The following is a 20,441-nucleotide window of genomic DNA, read 5'->3' as shown; positions in this document are numbered from 1 at the left end:
TCTGGGAGATCAAAGGCAGAAGAAGCTTTTGAGCACATGAGACAAATGTAGATGTGTGGAGCTAGAAAGGACTTGGCACGCACCCCGGGATGTGTGAAACTTTTAGGACGGCTGAAATGGGTGGAGACGAGATTGGGTGGAGAAAGGCAGGAATGGAACTGAAATGACAGGAGAGGGTCAGAATGTACATGAAGCCAGTAGTTCAGACATAATCTGGTTAAAACACAAACCCAAACTAACACCATGACAAAAAGGAAGTCCAAGAGTTTCATAACAGTCCAGTGACAAGATCAACTTTATCTTTTTAGAAGATAATGCAGAAGGTTAGAAAGACATGTCAGGCTGAGTGGAAGGAAGGCTACATCGAGGTTGTGGCTGCAAACCCAGGTCAGAGCTAAGGAGGGCAAAGGCAGATCAAGGACTGGGGAGGACCCACATGTGTTTCAGCCTTGTCAAAGGGGAGTTAAAGTGAAGGAGAATGTGAAAGGGAAAGAAACTGCTCAAAAAGGAAAGAATAACTAGGATGGGGGCAAGGAGAAAAGGAAGGAATATACATGTATGTATTAGCTATGATAATTGTACTACTAATTTCTATTAGTTCACTGAAAGGAACAGTTAGTGTTTATACTATTTGATCAATTTTACATGCCTATGTCTCGTAATCTGAGCAACTACTTTGACAATAACAATATGCAATATAATAATCATTGTTAATTTCCTATTATCTTGTTTTGAAATTCTGTACTTTTTTTATTATTGTCTTTAAAATTAAAAAAAAATTTAAAAAGTAAAGGAAAATGGAGTCACTTTTGACAATTTCTAGCTGAGGAAACTGAACAAGTTAGACTAAAAATATGAGGCAGAGCAGGTTTTAGGAAAGAGAGTAGAATTAAAATTCGATTATAAAAGTGGGTACGGCATGGCACATGTCTGTAATTTGAGTATCCTAAAGGCTGAGACAGGAAGAACATGAGTTTGAGGCTAGCCTGAGCTACACAGTGAGTTCAAAGTCTGGACTACACAGCAAAACCACATCTCCAAAAAACAAAAACCATCCCGTCCCCCCAAATATAGTTAAGAATACAGGCTCCAGGGTTAGAATGTCTGGCATTTAATGTTAACTCTGCCAATTATTACTTTATTTGACTTTGGTCTCTTTTTACCTGTAAAATGGCGAAATAACACCTTGACACGGTTGTTTTAGGGATTTAATGAACAAAGAAAACAAAGTAGATGGTTAGTTCTACTCCCTACTCTGCTGTAGTTGAGGAAGCTAATTCTTGGCTCACAGCACGTAGATTCTGACAGTGGAATTAAAATGTGGTTCTCTTTGCTTTTTGATCTATTTACTTTTTCTGGGCACTCTTACCCATTTAATAACATTAACCATAACATCTAACATTTATCAAGCATTCTGAACACATCAGCATTACACTGCACTTTATATGACTCTCTCATTAAATCCTTGAGATGCACCAAGACTTGGTGCGGTCTAAGTCTGGCCCTTAAATGACCTAGCCAGATTTAGAGCACACTAAGTCCTGGTACATCTTTGGGTCTGGCTGTGTCACACAAATACGTCACAGAGGGAAACCTAGGAGGACAGCTGCCTTGTCAAGATAGCTGCAAAGGTGCTTGCTTTGGCAGCACATATACTAAGAGAGCTGCAAACAAAACAACCCACAACACAGGCAGGTAGAAAGGGTTTAGCTCTTGAGACTCAGTGGAACTGAAGTCAACTAGGGAAAGATACAAGGTTGTGTTGTTTCAGGTTCTCATCTCAGGCTTTCCCAGGAAGATTCTACACAACTCTAATTTATATTCTGAGCCAGGCATCTGTGGCCTACAGGCTCTGTAAGTCACTTATGTATTTCTCATGAAAGAGTTTTTATTCTAATTTGGCTTCTCAAGTAGATAATCCTGAAGATACTAACATTTTAGTTTAGTAACTTTTTCCCCAGGTTTTCTGTCTAAAAAAATTTAAAAAGTACTACATATATAGATATAGAAAATTTAGAGAAGACATGGTACTATAAGCCTAAAAGACCAATAAGTTAATAGAAAAACAAAATATGAATAAAAACCTCATAGAAGAAATACAAATAACTGATAAACTGAGAGATATCCAACCTCGTTAATAGTTAAAGAAACACAAATCAAGTAAGATAGGTGTTTCCTGTGTATCATATTAGTAAAAGTTTCAGAGATTGCTGACAATCAGGTGTGCTAAGTCTGGGAAAGTGGGTACTAGTGAACAACTATAGGTGAGAATATAGACTTCTCAGCAGTTTGGTGTCATCAACCAAATTTAATTGTACATGTCCATTTTTGGGACCAGAATATGGGTCTTTCTGTCTATATAACACTACAACATCCGTTTTTGCAGTGAAAAAATGGGAATTTAAAACTATAAATACCCATCAAAGCTGCGTGTCTTTTTTCCCCTTTTTTTGAGACAGGGTCTTAGCTTTGTAGTTCAGGCTGGCCTTGAACTCAGTAAGTACCCCAGGCTGGCCTTGAACTTGGGGTGATCCTCCTGTCTCAGTTTCCCAAATGCTGGGATTACAGCCATGTGCCACCACACCCAGCTCACCTGCTTGTATTTTTAAAGGTGTAATTTTGATATCCTAAGGCTGTGAAAAAGGACAGATACAGTGTATACATTATTCACTCAAACTATTAACTGGCCAATAAAAAGGAATGAAGTTCTGATTCATGCTACACATTAGGTCTAGTTATATTTTATATATATTACATAAAAACATTCTAGTAAGTAAAAGAAGCCAGTCACAACAGGCCTCATATTGGATGATTCCATTTTTGTGTAATATCCAAACGAGGTAAATTCAGAGTGAGAAACTAGGACTGGAATATGATGGGGTAGCTAGAAGTGACCACTAGAAGTCACTCACTGGGTATGAGTTTCTTTTGGGGGTGATAAAAATGTTTGAAAATTGATTATAGTGACAGATGTACAACTCTGAGAACATAGCAAACGTACTGAATTACATCTTTGAAATGGGAAAATTATATGGCATATGAATTACATATTTAAAAAAACCTACAAGGAAAGTGGACTGTGTAGTAAATGACCACGCAAAAGTAGAGAGAAAACATTATTGCTTTCAATTTGAACAGAAGGGGCAAGATGTGTTTCTTAAAGTGACAGTTGATAGCAGAGGACAGAAAGAGGGTAACTTCAAGTGGAGAAACAGTGTGAGCTATGGCAGGAAGTAGAAAATGTGGTTGGTTGTTCCCAGAAGTTCAGGGATATAGGGGTTATTGGATCTTGACAGTAATACTAGCTCTTCGAGAGTGACAAGGACCTGGCCTGGCTGGGCTTGGGCACTACCCCACGGAGGACCTCTCTGCATTACATGGTCTCAGTGAAGCCATGGGGCCCTGTATTCCATGTCAGACACCTCATTACCAGAAACATGGAGAACAGCTGGAATAAGTTCAAAGAAACATAAAGGCACGACTAAGAAGCTGAAAGGACCAGTTTATGAGACAGAATTAGAAGGACTAAATATGTAGACTCAAACTCAGTGAAAACTAAAGGCAGGGAATGTGATTACTACCTGTGAGTGTCAGGAGAGTGTACACTAGAAGGGGGAAGAGTGATTTAGCACTGGAGGAGGAAGTATGACTAAAAGTAACTGAATAAAATTAAGGAGGAAAACCAACAAGCATCCCCGAGGTAGATTATAAGGCTTTTTTCCCAAATTCTCAAGAATGGCTTGCTTAGGAAAAGACATTTACAAGTAGAGGAATCGGAAGGATCAGAACATCTAGAGAAGGAAGTGTTTCTTATTAGCTGGAGTTGCTTTCCATTTGGTAGGTCTTTCTCTGTTCTCTAGAGATTCTGCATGGTTTGAATTTTACCTGAAAGCAGGTACTGAACGTGGGCATGGCTGAACAAGGAGAGACGCTGCTGGCATTTGATCCATTATATGCTAATTTTTTTTGGTTTGATATAATCTTAGAGATCATCCTGTTTTGTAAAGCTGGAATTAATTTTTCTTTCCCTCTTTCTCTCCCTCCCTCCCTTCCTTTCTTCTCTCTTTTTCATGTTGGGGATTGAATCCAAGGCCTTGCCACTGAATATACCCCTAGGCAGAGAACTAACTTTTAAAATGAGGACTTTTATTTTGCTGACTTTGAAATGCAAAACTTTGCTCATTCTTTTTTGGGAGAGTGATGCTGGTGGTAATGAGATTGAACCTTTTGCACTGAACTACATCCCACCTCTTTTCAAATTTATTTTTGTTTTTATTTTGAGACAAGGTTTTACTAAATTGCTCAGGTTTGCTTTGTACTTACAATTTTTCTGCCTTAGCCTCTTACGGTGTTGGGATTATAGGTATGTGCTACTATGCTTGGTTCAGTCATTCTAAAGTTAAAGAAGCAAAGGAATGGGTTTGTTGAGGCCGTTTAGGAAAGAGGGACCAGGTAAAGGAACTGGATAAATACCACATTATTCTAACATGTTTTGTTAACTTGCATTTTACATGTTAAAGAAAGGGGAGTTTCTCTATGTATGGTTTTGGAGTACAGTGAGTCCTGTGGATACGTGGAAAAATATATTCTAGCTGTGACTTCACCAGATCTCACTGAATATGCTCTTGTTGCCTTTGTGTGTGTGTGTGTGTGTGTGTGTGTGTGTGTGTGTGTGTGTTGGCCCTTGAACCCAGGGCCTCCCACGTGAAATAATACCCACTCTACTACTGAACCATACCCCCAGCCCCGCTGCTGCTTTCACCCCTTGCCTCTGACCACAGCCTACTCCCATGCCTTCCTTTCACCTCCCGCCCAAGAAAGGCCCATTTAGACTTAAAAGAGGATTTACCAGAGGATACAAAACATCTATTTGGAATTTAATGAAAATGCTTCTTACATCCTACTCATAATGAATGAATTCCTTCTTTCTCTTCCTCTTTGTAGACCTAAGAATAACCAATTCAAGATCTTTCATTTTCTGTGACTTTAGCTGGAATCTTGACTGTCCTTCAAAGGACCATTCACTGGAAGCTTGGTCTCAGTCTGCAGTGCTACTGGGAGGCGGTGGAACCTTTAAGAAGTAGGGCCTAGGGAGAATTCTTTACGTCATGGGGATGGGGGAGATGTCCTTGAAGGGGATTATGGGAGTCTGGCCCCTTCCTCTCCCTCTCTTTTTTTTTTTGTCACAGCCTTGATGTTAGGGTTTTTATCTGTATGTTCCCAAGGAGTCTCCTCCATTCACAGGCAGGACTTCTGGAAGGTGACTGGATACAAGAGCTTATACCTGACTTTCTGTTAGGAGGCCAGGCCTGGTCAGAAGAGGCAGATAACTGTGGACATGGCCTGGAAGGGTGTATTTCCCTCCCAGGTTCCTCCCCTCACTCCTGCTCTGCTTCACTACCATGAGCTGAGCAGCTTTCCTGTGCCCAGGCACTTCCACCACGCTGTTCCTCCTCAGAGACTGCTGACTCGGGACTGAAACCTCTGTAATCCGTGAGCCAAAGTAAACCTTTCCTTCAAGCTGTAGGTGTCAGGGATTGTGTCCGAGCAGTGGGGAAAATAACTAAGATGACATGCACTGTTTTCTTTTGCACATGCTCCGCAACCATGATAAGCTGCTTTACCAGAGGGCCAAAAGCAGAGCTTTAGATTCACATTTTTCAAGAGTTTGATAAACATGTCCTTGTAAATGTTCCCTTTACCTGTCAAATCATGCTAGTAAAACTATTTTCTTTTTATTTCTTCTATTTTTTTTGCAGTGCTGGAGATGGAACCCAGGCCTTGTGGATGTGAGGCATGAACTCTATACCAATGAGCTACATCATCAGTCCTGTCTGTATGATTTGATAAAATGCTTTCTTTTAATTACTATAAAGTTTTTCTAAAATATAACATAATTTAAGTAATTCCCACTGTTGGGAAATTAATTTGTTTTCAAGTTTTTGCTACTATTAGTATTCATGCATTGAACCTCCCTGAACATAGGCTTTGTAGGCCTATGACTATTTTCTTAAAGTTCCTGGGTCAAATTGGTATATGCCTCTTTAAAATTTTAGATATGTGACCAACCACTGCTAAAACAAGTACTAATTTTCAGCTCACAAACAAGTAAGGGTGGCCATTTCCACTGGAGAATTAGTCAGTCAAACAAACACACACATACACACAGCCAAACAAATCACCTATCATGCTGATCTTCTAAGTATCACAAAGGTATTTTCACTTGCAGCTCTTTTCACTAGTACTGAAGCTAAAATTTGAGGCCAATCATTTAGCAGTATACTTATTGGCCACTTTTTCCGTCAAATTTCTGTTAATGCCTTTGCAGACTGTTTCTTTTGGTTTTGTTTCTTGATTTCTGATAGCCTGCTCACAACCCTAATATAAACTTTAAAGAAACTTTTTACAAGTTTCTAAAGACCAAACCCAGGGCCTTGTTTGAGCCAGGCATGCCTTTTACCATCAAGCGATACCCACAGCCGCTGAAGAGCTTTTATGAGATTACATCTGAAACATCTCTGTATCTAAACTGTCTGATGGGTTGGGGATGTAGCTTAAGGGCAGCTATTGGTTCAGCAGGTCATGTGCAGGGCTCTAGGTTTGATCTTTATTGCCACAAAACCAACCAACTACCAAATAAAGAAAACAAAAGCAAATGAAAAATCCCCTGAGAACACAGATCTTTGGTAGGGAGCAAGGTGCATAAACTACAGAGTATATAGTGCCCTACTCTGCTAATGTTCTCTAAAGAGAGAAAATGGGACAAGTATGAGATGTGAAGGTGGCCTCTGGCAGGAATTTTCTTGCTTTTGTCTGGTGAATGTTATTATAATATGTTTTGTTTTTAGTAGCTATTTCAGCCCTTCTTGAGCTCAGAGTAGTAATGTAAGAGGGACCTGAGCCAAGAATCGCAAATGCAACAGCAACTCTATCAGAATGCTCAAAGCACCACATATTGGAAGAGCATACAACACAGGGAAGAAGGAATGCCACCACTTCCAGCACTGCTAGGTGCAGAGATAGACACAGGAACCTCAGAAGGAAAACTGAGGTTCAGAGATGTGAGTCTGCAGCCTCACACTATGCAAAGGCATTGTTTGGAAAGGACACTTACAAGCTAAATCACCCAACTCCTTCCTGCTTTCAGCACTGGGTCACAGAACTACCAGTACCAGCAACAATAAGGACCCTAACTGGGCTGGATGGAGGAATAGAAGCATAGCTGAACAATGAGCTGGTTGACTTAGGGAAATTGTCCCAGAACATCTACTGCTTGGCACAAGTAATGATTTTAAAGTAGGTGTCACATTTCTCCACAGCTAAATAAAAACATTACAGAGAGCTTCTAGAAAGCAAGGAAATATGAAATACTCATATCTATAATTCCAGTACTCAGAAGGCTGAGGCAGGAGGATGACTATGAGTTTGAGGCCAGCCAGGGCTACATATGGAGTTTAAGACCAGCCTGAACTACATATCAAGACGCTGTCTCAAAAAAAAAAAAAAAAAAGAAAAAAGAAAAAAATGCTTAAAGGAGATAAAGTAGCTAAGTATTCCTAGACTTGGCCTCATTTCAAGGTAAACAACTTGCCATGCACAGCCATAAAGGATGAGGTGAAAGAGAGGATGTACTGAGGGATATGAAAAAAGGATAGTTACAAGAAAGGTCACTGGATAAATTCTGTTGTGGCTGGAAGTGACTTAGATGAAGTCTTTTCTGCAGATGGTATGGTAGAGGGCAGGAAATTACAAAGAAATGCCTACTTTGGTTTAAGCAGACAAGAATCTGAGTTCAGGTATTAACAGCTGTGTCCCAGAATGTATAAGCCCTGAGGTCAGCTATAAAACTGGCACAAGATTGGAGCTCTGGAGGTGATGGATCAAGGAGCAATGGTTCTTTATTCTGGTCAGGTTTGGCCTACATACCATAACCTCAATCAGCAGGCTGTTTAGGATATATGGAGACATAGAATAACTTTTTATTTTGAATTTTAAATAACTGGAATAATATTGAAATGTAGTTTTCCACAAGGTCTACTCTTTCTTTTTGTTTTGCAGTGCTGGGGATTGACCCAGGGCCTTGTACAAATGTGCCATAATATCTATTGGACAAACATACAATTTAATGTCTCTCCCTACGCCCTACACTAACTGCCACAGTGGTGATGATGAGGAGGTTGCTGTGTGGCCTCCTCCTCCCACCCACTCTCTTGTGATGAGCTCCTTTGCCAGACAATGTCTGAATTTGTTTTATAAGAAGGAAAGGCTGTTGTTACTTAGGTCAAAAGTAAGATAGACGCTGGATGTGGTGGCACACGTCTGTAATCCCAGCACTTGGAAGGCTGAGGCAAGAGGATCACCATGAGTTGGAGGCCAGCCTGAAGTACATAGTGAGACCCTATCTAAAAACTAAAAATAAAAAAAAATATGTTATTGCTCTCCCATCACTAACCTTGATCTGAAAGGCCTAATTAAAACAACATTTAGTTCTTTTTGGGTCTGTACATTGAGCAAGTACCAGTGCTGGCTGGTTTCCTCTCTCAAATATTTGTCCCCAGCTGAGATAATCTGAAATTTCCTAAGTGATACTGTGGCTATAGTAACTTCCTAGATTATCTTCTTTTCCCCAGAAGTGTTACCCTTCTCTGAGCATGTGGGGAGAAGGGGCAGACAGAGAAGGAGTATGGTGAGAAAATATAGCTATAAAAGAACAGGAAAAAACTCTACAAAACTTAATAGGAAATTTAGATTGCTCTCATTTGCCCCTTACTAAATTCCAGACAAGAGAACAGGGAGTCATCTCCTATGCCAGAATGTCCCTGCAACACCAAGGGACACTGATGTAACCATGAGGCAGCACTGTATGCAAACAAGCCAGGTACCCCTCTGGTAGAATGTACAGAAACGGTACAGTCCTGAGGCAAAAGAGGCATGGGATGGTCCTCAGAAGACATTTCCAAGCCAGAGACTTGCTTGAGAAAGTGTGGCGTGTTCTAAACAAAGCTTTCCCAGCTAGACAGAATTGTGATACACTGTCTCAGTCACTTTGGTAATATTTCACATTATCTCTCTCAAATCTGTTAACTGAAGTGAATAGAGACATTTAAATTAAAAGCCTGTCATTATCAAAATGGAGAAAAATTCCTTTCCTTGCCAAAAGGATCCATCAGAGTGGCAGCAGAGTTTTGGGAAGCATAGACTCGGCCAGGTTAGCTGGCTAGGCTTATGTATTTGGCTTGGCTCTCAAAAAGGAAAGTGTCAAAAAGGAAAGAATGAAAAAACAAAACAAAACAAAATAAAGCCCTAAAACCCAAACACTGAATAAGAAACGTAATGCTCAAACTGTCAGGGTGTTAAGAACAAGGCTTTGTTGTAGCTAAGACTTAAGTGCTAAGTGAGCACAAGGCCAAGTTTGTGTCCAGCCAATGTCTCTGGCCAAGTAGGAAGACAGAAAGAAGTTCCCCAGTGTTATGGTTTGTATCTAGATGTCCCCCCAAAGCCATATGCAGTCACGGGGCAGGCTTCTAGAGTTTTTGACTGATTCTTGGTCAATGCTGGGATTATGAGTGTGAGTGCTATACCCACCCTGGGACAGGCAGCCTGCATACCATATAAGGGAGGGAAAGAGGCTTGCTCTCTGCTCCCCCATTTCTGCTCTGGCTGTCTTCTGCGCCTTGAAGTGCTGTCCCTGTGCTATGCCACCCTGCCTTGAAACCAGCTGATTATGGACTGAAACTTCCACAATCTGTGAGCTAAGTAAATCTTTCCTTCCTTAATTCTGGGAGTCAGGTATTTTGTCTCAGCCATGAGAGAAAAGTAACGAAGACGCCCAGCCACTGTGGGACGTGTTCAATGTACCCTCTATGTTCAGGACTACTCTCTGCTGTCTTCAGCACATGGTAATTGACTGTAGGGCCATTGTAATAGAGAGAGAGACTTCTTAGGCTTCTGCAGAGACATGGATCTTGATGGATTTTCTTTCAAGTATCAATGTGATACATTGTCTGTCTAGTGTCTCCTGACTCCCTGGTGAGATGACAAAATGTTCTTTTAGTGGGATCCTCATTCCTATCCCAGTAACTCAGAAGGAGCATAAGAGGGATCCATCACTAATCAAAGCTCTGGGGTCAAGTGGGCCAGTCTGGGTATGAATGATATGCAAGGATGACCATGTACAGTGGGAAGAGGTGGGTGCAACACAATGATATGGCAAGATGTGTCTGAGTGGACTGGCAAGGAGAAGGGTGCTACAGACTGGGTCTGGAGTTGCATGGTACTGATTTTGGGTTGGTCAAGGGAAGAAAGTACAAGGTGTGATGTGAAAGCTCTAGGGAAGGTTGAAGTTGAAAGGAAAATATTGCCAGAAAACCCTAAAGCTCAGACTCCTACAGCCAGTGTATACTCTGAGGGAGGATGAGACTGAGAGACTCCAGGGATATTTCTAATCTGGTTCAACAAATGTCTAAGGGTCAGCACCCTTGTGAGCGCTGTTCTCCCAGAAAGTGTGGCAAAGCCACAGCATTCCAGACCTCAAATGGTGCCATGTGGTTTTGTTCTACTGGAGGGGACAGGCAAGTAAGAGAAGGTAAAGCTCATGCCGAAGTTCGTTCTTGCTAGGAGGAGGGCAATTAATGGATCTTTCCTCTTGGCTTCTCTTCCCAAGCAGGCAACTTCAGCGGAAGGTGGGCTCAATCCTCAGAGGAAGGAAGGGGAGGAAGATGAGCTTGACAAAAGCAAAGAGAGACGGGGGAGGAATGAAACCAGCTTTCTGCACACAACCTGGGGAGGCTAATCAAATCAAACAATATTAGGGGTTGAAGGGAGGGAAGGTGAATGGAGGAAAAAAACAAGTTATATCGTGTACAGGTACAAATTCTCTATGATGAATGTGATCATTATGTATATCTAAAATATACCAATAAAATCTGATTGGAAAAGAAAAAAAAAAAAGAAAAAAGAAACCAACAATAGCCCCAATTACTCTTGCATGTGGCTCTGTCTGATTACTCCTGATACCCTCAGGATGGCTGTCTGTGGGCTGTGGTATATTAGACAGTACTTAACCCTGGGATTCAGCTGGCCATATGGGGAGCACCCGAGGTGCTGGCAAAGCTACCACCCTGCAGGAGGCTAAAGTAACCTAATAGTTTTTACTATCCACTTTTCACACTTTTCCATGAAGAAACCCGTAGGGCTTGGTTGGCACATGGTACCTGGCTCAGAAATGCACCTAACTGCTGCTCTCCATTGTTGCTCTTCGTCTGAGCTGGAGGGCAAGTGCCCTGGCAGCATTCTGTGAAAGATTCACTTTACTGAAGGAGAACACAGTGGCTAATGGAGCATTCTCTGCCAGGTAGTGAGGATTTCCTTCCAGAGGTGCAAGAGAGAGTGGCGGGAAAAGGTCTGAAGTGGAAGCCAATATTTACTCCTCATTCTCTCATTTAGCTTTAGCATCTCAGACAAATCATTCACTTCTCTGGCCTTAGCTTCCTCTTATGTAAAAAGAAAAGAGATTAGCTCATGTCTAAATTCTTTCCATATTTTATAATGTATGACTAAATACAGCTCATCCCTGGTTTGCCTTATGAAATAAAGAATTAACAGGGATCCCCAATTGACAACTGGGAGACTATTTCTAGTTGGAAGAAATTTTTAGCTCTCATGAAGGTTTCTCATTATATATATCCTATATCTCATCATCTGGGGCCAGAGAAAATTCAGAACTTTATCCTTTCATGATTTCTTGCCTTCCTTCCCTGCTAGTTGTATCCTGACATCCATCTGTGGTACACTTACAGGAAGAAATGTCTACCGATTTAGAGTTAGTTTTGCTAAAGCCTTGCAAAAGGTTGAGTGATTTCCCACATGCTAGCTATAACAAGCTGCCTAAAGAGAACCCTAAAACTAACTGTAACCTGGGCTACAATGAAAAGATTAATCCAGCACTCTTGTCCTTTATTGAACTCTTCCTAGTCACTCACTGTTCTCATAATCCTGGGTACTCTAGGCATGCTGAGATGATAGAATGTGCTACCCTTCCCAGGTATTTTCATTTAAAAAGGCATTATTTTGGAGAGATGCCTGATTCAAAGGAATAAAATGAACCAGTGAAATTTCAGGCATGTAGGTGGGAGAAACAGTCAGGCAGGAGGCTTATTAAATACCCAAACTTGCTTAAAACTGCTACCACATCATGCTTATTCTGTCAAGCCAGCAGTAAAATGTTAGTTTGGCTTAGGATTAGACCAGAGCAAGATTCCCTTAGACCAGAGCAAGATTCTTTTAGTTGGACGGTATTAAAACTGCTACCTACCTCTAACAAGAACTCCATGAAAAATCCCGTATCTCAAAACCTGATACTCAGCTGGGTATGGTGGTACATGCCTGTAATCCTAGTACTCAGGAAGCAGAGGTAGGAGGATCGCTGTGAGTTCAAGGTCAACCTGGGCTACAAAGTGAGTTCAAGTCCAGCCTGAACTGCAGGGCCAAAGTCTGTCTCAACTAAGACAAAAACAAAACAGAACAAAACAAAAACACTGGGGATACTAAACATCACTGCAATTTCTAATACATCTGTTATCTTTAGTGTTAAAATTCAAGGCTTCCATTCACCCAGCAAGCATATGCTAGGTTGAGCAGTTTTTGTGACTAGGTGGTCTTTTGTGTCAAAAGAGGCAGTCAAGGCAGTAAGAAAGCATGTATAAAGTGAAGAATACCATAATCTCATTTCCAGGTTTCATTCATTAAACAAATATTTGTGTCACATTTTATAGCTTTATGTCTATGACAGCTGTTTCGGAAAGGTTCAGTCACTAAGTGCTTTCCACAGACCTTGCTGGATGGAAATAACCAGAAAGCTCTGCACCTCACCCAAGGGAGTATTGTACAATTCATAGATAAAATGGATTCTGCAGTACTGCCTACCTTTGAGCAGGCACAGCCTCGCATTTACTTATTTGGAATGCAGTTTGCAGAGTTTGTCTGGAAGTCACTTATTTGAAACCCTGAAACAATGATCTAAGTAGTACTGAGATTGTGAAACAGTCCCCAAGAATCTGTTTTATTCATAATGTTCATTATGGGTTGCACTGTGTCCTCCCAAAATTAGTACAGTGAAGCCTTAATACGCAGAGGTTCAGGATGTGCCTTTAAAAGCTGATTAAGTCAAAATGAGACCTTTATGGTAGACCCTAATCCAATCTGACTTGTGTCCTTATAAGGACAGAAACTTTGGACACATGTAGACACCACGGATGCACAGGTACAGAGGATATACTATGCAAGGGTAGTGAGAAGGCAGCCATTGGAAAGCCAGGGGGTTGCTAAGAAGTAACCAGCCCTCTGGCGCCTATCTTGGACTTCTGGTCTGCAGAACAGTGAGAAAACAAAATTTCATTGTTTAAACCACCCAGTCTATTGTATTATTAAATGGCAGCCCAAGCAAATGAACAGAATGTTATTGGTATATAATGCCACAGAACCTAAGCACCATCGTAACAGTTTAAATATTGAGTTCTAAGCTGAGACATCAGGAATATTTCCTCACTTGTTCTAGTGGCAAGTGAATGTAGCCTAGACTCATCTTTCATTTGCACTGGAAGGTGGCTGGGGGAAAACCTCACTTCTATGGCAATGGCCCAAGCAGTAGGATGTTCTTATATGGGGTGCACAGGATTCTCTGAGACTCAGGAATAGCAACAACAGCTAGAACGCCTCCTTACTGCCTGTGTTGGAGGGGTGGGTAATGTAAGTAGCTAGTACTCCTTGCATCAGCAGCTATTATAGGAAGGGAGGCCACGGCCACTGTCATGGTTTAGGTCTAAGAAAGCCTTATGCTCTATTATGAGGTGGGCATGGTCAGAAGGGGTGGATCACTGGAGGCATAACTTGGAGGAGTGACTCTTCCTCCCTGCCTCTCCCCTTCTCTCTCTCTTCTTGGCTGCCATGATGGAGTAGCTTTCCTCCGCCAGGCCCTTCCATCATGCTGTTACTACCCTGGAGCCACACTAGAATGGACTAAAACCTCTACAAACCATGAGGTCAAATAAACCTCTTCTTTAAGCCATGGGCATTGGGTATTTTGTCCTAGCAACAAGAAATTCACTAAGACTCTTTGGAAAAAGCAGGGCTTTGACTTAAGGGGCAGAGGAGAGTCAAGTGGACAAAGGCAGCAGTACCCTTCTATATGTCAATACAGACAATGGGAGACTGCTTATATTTCAGGGTCTGCCTTTGAGGACTCCTGGGAAGGTAAACCCTACTGACTGAGGGGTTATGATCCCACACTCTTTCTGTTTTAAAACGTGCATAGGTTTCCCTAGAGAATCACTATTGCATGTAGCCGCTATTACCAAAAGAGCTCCAGATCTAGCATGCATGCTTGCTGGGGCAGACAGCCTTGGCACACGCTGTAGTTATTTCTATTTCTTGATTGTCTTAATACAATTGGTGCCACCAAACCTTTTGTAAAGAATTTTAAAGTCTGGAAGAAAACTAAGGGTAATTTATTTCAAAGGCTCTGCTGGGACTGGAATGGAGAACTGTCATTCCCAGTTTCTAAGGCCGATTGGCTTTAGTATCACAGTGTCTACGTGGTATTCAGCATTCATCAGGACTCACTTTCTTCTCTGCTTAGTTGGGGAAACCTTATCTCTAGGAGACATTGGAGACAAGAGATCTGTGTTTAATGTGCAGGAATGTGGTCATTGTCAAGACCTAGTGAAATTCCAAAACGGCAAAGGGTTGCCCTGAAGGAGCTCTGGAGATTCAAGAGTGCTCACCTCCTCCTATGGGGAGACACTGAACACAAAGGGAAAAAAATGCAGATTAGGGCTGCTATAAAACCATCAAGAGCTTGCTAAATACGAAGCTTTGCCATGAACAAAATATTCTAGGAAACACATAATAATAAACATACATCCATTTATGAAATAGGATAGGAACATTACAAACTTTATACAGTTATGGATAGATTAGTAGGAAAATATCAATGGCTGCTATAATACGTGGTGGTATCTTCAGAGTGGTTTCTCAGGAAGACAGAGATATGCAAGAGGGACCTATTAAGGAGTTACAGAACAAAATATTCTATATTGTATTTTAGAACTCTAAAATATCCAGTGCAAGGAAGGCCAACCTAATAAAAACTAAAAAGGTTTTAACATTCTTTGCTGTAAAGCTGAGGGCACATGAGACTTGAATTCAGAATAAATATTTTTATGTTCGATTTTACTTAGTTCTGGTGAGTTTGGGTAGCAGCACAAGGATCAACAGCTGCCCTAGTCAAGGACTGGAGGAAAAGACACGATAAGCAAGGCAGGAAAAACAGAATTTTCCTTCTTCAAGACAAGGAAGAAACGACTGGAAGGTTTATTTATTTATGAGATAGGAGTCTCACTGTATTGCTCAGACTGGATCCAAATTCCTGGGCTGAAGTGATTCTCCTACCTCAGCCTTCCAAAGAGCTGGGAGAATGAACAGGCATCACTATACCTGGCTAGAAGGATCTTTTATCAAAAGTTCTGGTTCACACAGATCCCCTCATTCATTCATTCATTCATTCATATATATTCTCACTGTGTCTCTCTCCAAATAAGATTATTCTACATTTAGCACACAGTCTATAGTTTTACGCACAAATATCTCCATGGGCTGTTCTCACACTGGGGATACACTATAAGTAATACTTAGGGTTTGTGTCATTTTACCTATGTAAAAGAGTTTCTTCTCTCTTCTATAGTCAAATTCCCATTTCCTCTTCCTGTTCTCAACTTGGTGTTAACGGATGTTATCAGAAGCAACTCAGAGCCCTTCCTGCGCTGAGTCTGCTAAGCTCTTTTTCATATTCTTCCTCCTTTCTGTTTGTGTATTTAATTTTTAAAGCAAGCATTTCTTTGCCAGAGATTTCAACATCCAACTGGCAAGATCCAATTGGCAAGATACCTGGGTCTTTGCATAAAAAAAGTTAATGTCAGCTGTCAGAGGAAGAAAGTACTACACTGTGAGAACAGAGAAGAGAAGTGAGTTTATTCCATAGCATATTTCTTGTAAATTTGTGTCGTCCCCCCCCCCAACACACACTCAATTTTCATGCCTGGTCTTGATGCGGACACTTATTTATCTTCACAGCTCTGCTATTCTTTTTGTAGAGGTCTGGTCTTGCCTCCTACAACCCTAGGGCCAGGGATTTAGCTCAGTGGTGCAGCGCCTGCCTGGCAAGCAGGAGGCCCTGAGTTCGATTACCTGAGAAGGTAAACCCTGCTGACTGAGGGGTTATGTTACTCATATGCTGCTGCTCTTAGTTTTTGGGTAAGAATTTAGCATCTGACCTGAGGAAACAAGTTCAAACATCACAAAAAGGAGAAAACCAGACAAGAAATATTCAGGATGGAAACCTTTCTTTTTCTTCACTTCTACCCTGCATGCTCTGCCCTTGCCAGCTATTGTGCTTATTTGGTTTACTCAAGTGAAAACAGCCACTGGGGCAAGTACATTTAACAGGGAAGAATGAAATGTCATGTCTGTGACCAATGACGGATACATTGCCTGAGTGAGGGAATTGACTGCCAGGTTCTAATGCCCAGTACTGTCCCAGCACAGCAACCTCTAATTCACCACTCTGAAAAGAGAGGGGTGCAAGCCAAAGAGCAACCAATCAAAATGTGAAGAAAACAAGTGAAAAGGAATCCAAGGAGAGGACAAAGTCTGAGCCAAGTTTTAGAACAATACTTCCTGAAAATTAAAAATGAGACTAAATGCTGGGAAAGGGCCTTGGAATCTGAAGCTCAATGACCCACAGAGTGGCTAGCTGACACAAAAGTTCATTCCAGTGTTGTTAGTTCCCAGATGGAAGGCTGGAAAAACAAAAAGGAAAACAAAACAAAACAAACTGTACTTTAGGGAAACATTCAATTTTTACCTTTTTAGTAGACTCTACAAATTCAACTGCTTTAACAGTTCAAAAAGCAAGTAGATGTGGGGTGTGGATTTATTTATCTGTCTATTTATTTATTTGGGGGGTACGGGTAATCGAACTCAGGGCCTCCTGCTTGCCAGGCAGGTGCTACATCACTGAGCTAAATCCCTGGCCCTAGGGTATGGCTTTAAAAAATTAGTAATGATAAACAACAAAATATACAGATCTTTAAGTGTTGAATCTGATAAATTCTGACATGGCCATTTCTCTGGTCATAGTAGAGACTATGTGTATATCACCCCCAGAAACTTCTCTTGTATCTCCTTCAATCAATTGTTATAGGTAATCACTACTCTAATTTTAATTTATCTTGTTAATAAATGTCATATCAGTAAATAGAATCATATACTAATTATATATATTTGTATCTAGCTTCTTTTGCTTAATAGAATGTATTAGAGATCCATTCCTAACAGTGCTTGTGCTACAAGTTCATTCTCTTTATTGTGCAGTAGTATTCTATTATTTTATATATAGTGTTTAAAAAAGTCTCTTCTGTTAGTGAACATTTGGGTTGTTTCTAGTTTGGGGCTTTTACAACTAAAGCTGTTATGACAGTCTTGTATGTTACATGTCTTTTTATGGATGTATGTTTTTATTTCACTTGAGCAAGTACCAAAATGTTAGGTTGTAAGATACATGTACATCTAATTTAATAAGAAACTGCCAATAGTTTTCCAAAATATTAGGTCATTTATACTTTTAGCAATATATCAGGTTTCAGTTGCTCCATATTTTAGCCATTTTAGTGAGACTGTAGTTCTAATTGTGGTTTTCATTGGTGTATGATTTCATGTTTATATATCTTCTTTCCTGAAGACTCTCTTCAAATCCTGACCAATTTAAAAGTAATTTTTTTCTCTTGTTATTGATTTTAAAAGTATCTTTTTAATAATAAAAACTGAATGTTTCTAGTGTTTTGAATAACAGAAACTTTAAGTTTTGTTGAAGTCCAGTTTACCAGTTTGTTCTCTCAAGTTTGGTATTTTATCTCTGTGTTTGCTTAAGGGGGTAGTTTTAGCAATAAATGCACATTTTGGCTAATATCTGAAATTAAATCATATTTCTTCAAGATTCTAGGACTACAAAAAAATCATGGTTATGTGGAACTACTCCTTTATTTTATCTTCTGAGAGACTTAACTGCAAAACAAATCAAATTTCCTTCCATACTCCTGGCTTCACTTTATTTTTTTTTCTATCCTTATTTTCTCTTATTATTTGAGTTATGGGGATGGGAATGTAGAAGAGGAGAACTCTTTCAGGAGGTTCTGAGGGACCCCAACCTCTCTGAGAACCAGTGTTCCAAAACCACTTTGTTCAACTATGATAGCTGTTACTATTTAGAATGGAATTTCTTTTTTCTTATTTCTTTTATGTGTGAGTATATGGGGAGGAGGAAAACACAGACAGAGACAGAGACCGAGACAGAGAGAGATACAGAGATAGAGATATAGAGACAGAGACAGACACTGGGGATTGAACCCAGGGCCTTGTACATGCTAGGAAAGCACTCTTCTACTGACCTACAGCCCCCTACCCTTTTAAAAATTTCACTTTGAGACAGGGTTGCACTAAGTTGCCCAGGCTGGCAACAAACTTATAATTCTCCAGACTCAGCCTCCTGAGTGGAGCTACCACACTGGCTTCTGCTTCTTTATTCTAGCATTTTGAAACATGTTGCCCCTTAACCTTAAAATGAGACTAATATAGTAAGTTGTAATATAACTTATGTTCTGTTGCTAAGGATTGAACCTAGAACCTCAAGTATGCTAAGTATAAAATCTACCACAGAGCTACAGTCTGAGTCCCAACTTCATTTCATGACTTGAAAGAAATAATGTGAACTAGACAAAAAATTATCTCAAAGAAATAAAATAATGGCTGTTCCTTCACATATGCAAGATATTTAAAAACACATCTTTTCTGGGCTATAGTATAAAGTCTGTTAACTCTGACCTGGTCCAAGTTTATTTAGCTGTTGGACTTTGAGAAAACTGAGTTCGAAGTAAAGCGCTCCAAATTCATTCTTTAAACAACATATGCTGGGTAGAATTTACAGATAGGAAACCACCTGCAAACCAAAATATTTAAAGTATATACAATTAACTATGGCTAGCCAAAATCAAATCTACTTAGACTGATTCACTTGCCAATGTGTACAAAAATCACAATACACAAAAATTATTCAAAATAGGATATTTTGACCTAAGAAAAATATTATGCTCCAAGTTAGCTACCATATTAACTTTATGACTATACAACCTGCTGTACTGGTGATAAGTTGAAAAGTTAAAAGTTTATTGTTGCAGGGAAATAGCGTACAGCACAGCAGTGCATGAATAGAACAGCCTTTGGAGCCTTGTAAGTGTTTCCTCACCTCATGGTAAAGCTGAATAAAAGCAGCTATAAGAAAGATTACCTATATGAATATGGTTCCGCATCTCTCTGGATCTAAGGAACTGATGTGCAGCATATGCTCAGTACAACTTTTTAAAAAACATATAAAACATTAATACTAACACTGTATTTGTCCCTCCCAAACTATCAAGATTCAAGTCTTTGAGCTCATGAAATAACTATGTTTGAACTTTTAAAACCCCCCAAAAACGACGGTATTTTTATTCAAGGGAAAAGCTTTTTGTAAACGTTTTACCTGAAATTTTCATGCATTTTATAGTCAGGTGGATGTCAGCTGATGCTAATGCTGAACTGGTTTATATCTCAATGTACCAGCCCCCATCCCCTAAAGTCTCATGCAGAATGCCTTGGAGCACCAGGCATGAAGGCGTCTATATCCACTCTCCAGCTCTTCAAATGGTCTCTGCTGAGACCTTGCTGAAACGCTGGGTGCAGAGAAGGAAGCCTGAGCGAGTTCCTCTGTGTGCAAGTAAGGGTCCTGTTCTAGGAGGAGCACTGGAGCCATCTATCCCAGTTTCGGTCCTGTGTAAACTCCAGCAGGACCAGATGCTAGAGAAGATATGGACATGACTCACCACAAAAAGCATGTGTCATGGCAAGGCAGGGAAAGCTTTCAGAGCCCAGAGCCTACGCTTGCTTTGACAGGAAAAGCTGTGTGTGGCTGGGGGAAGGGAAGGAAACTGTTGCTGCCCCTGTTCGTAGACAAAGACTACTGCTACAAAAGAAGGCACAGAAAATGCACCCCACTTCTTGTATTGACATAAAGCAAAAGCAAACTGTCACCAGGAAAGAGACAGGAAGTCCACTAGGCCCCCACATTATGGACTGATTCAAAATAGAAGTCTCCTGCTAATGGGAAAGGGAGAGAAAATCAGGCTGCAGTCTAAACCTGCATTGCAGAGTGAAGATGCTGTCTGTCAGGAACCCTGAGACGGAGGCTGGAGTCAGGTATGAAGAGATTCCTTCTGTCCCCACCATGAGTCACACACTGAATGCCTGGAGAGGCAGAAGCATGAAGAGAGAGCCCTCTGTGATACAGGCAGCCC

At 40.6% G+C, this 20,441-nt stretch overlaps 1 protein-coding gene across 9 annotated transcripts in view; it reads right to left on the bottom strand.

Moving 5' to 3' along the window:
• The window catches only part of Erc1 (ELKS/RAB6-interacting/CAST family member 1), a 451,367-nt gene that overhangs the window by 6,271 nt on the left and 424,655 nt on the right, over window positions 1-20,441 (bottom strand). The window lies entirely within an intron of this gene.

The sequence above is a fragment of the Chinchilla lanigera genome, unplaced genomic scaffold, assembly GCF_000276665.1.
Source record: "Chinchilla lanigera isolate Chin_1 unplaced genomic scaffold, ChiLan1.0 scaffold00053, whole genome shotgun sequence".
In the NCBI taxonomy this organism is placed as follows: Eukaryota; Metazoa; Chordata; class Mammalia; order Rodentia; family Chinchillidae; genus Chinchilla; species Chinchilla lanigera.
This window is presented reverse-complemented; position numbering and strand designations above follow the sequence as displayed.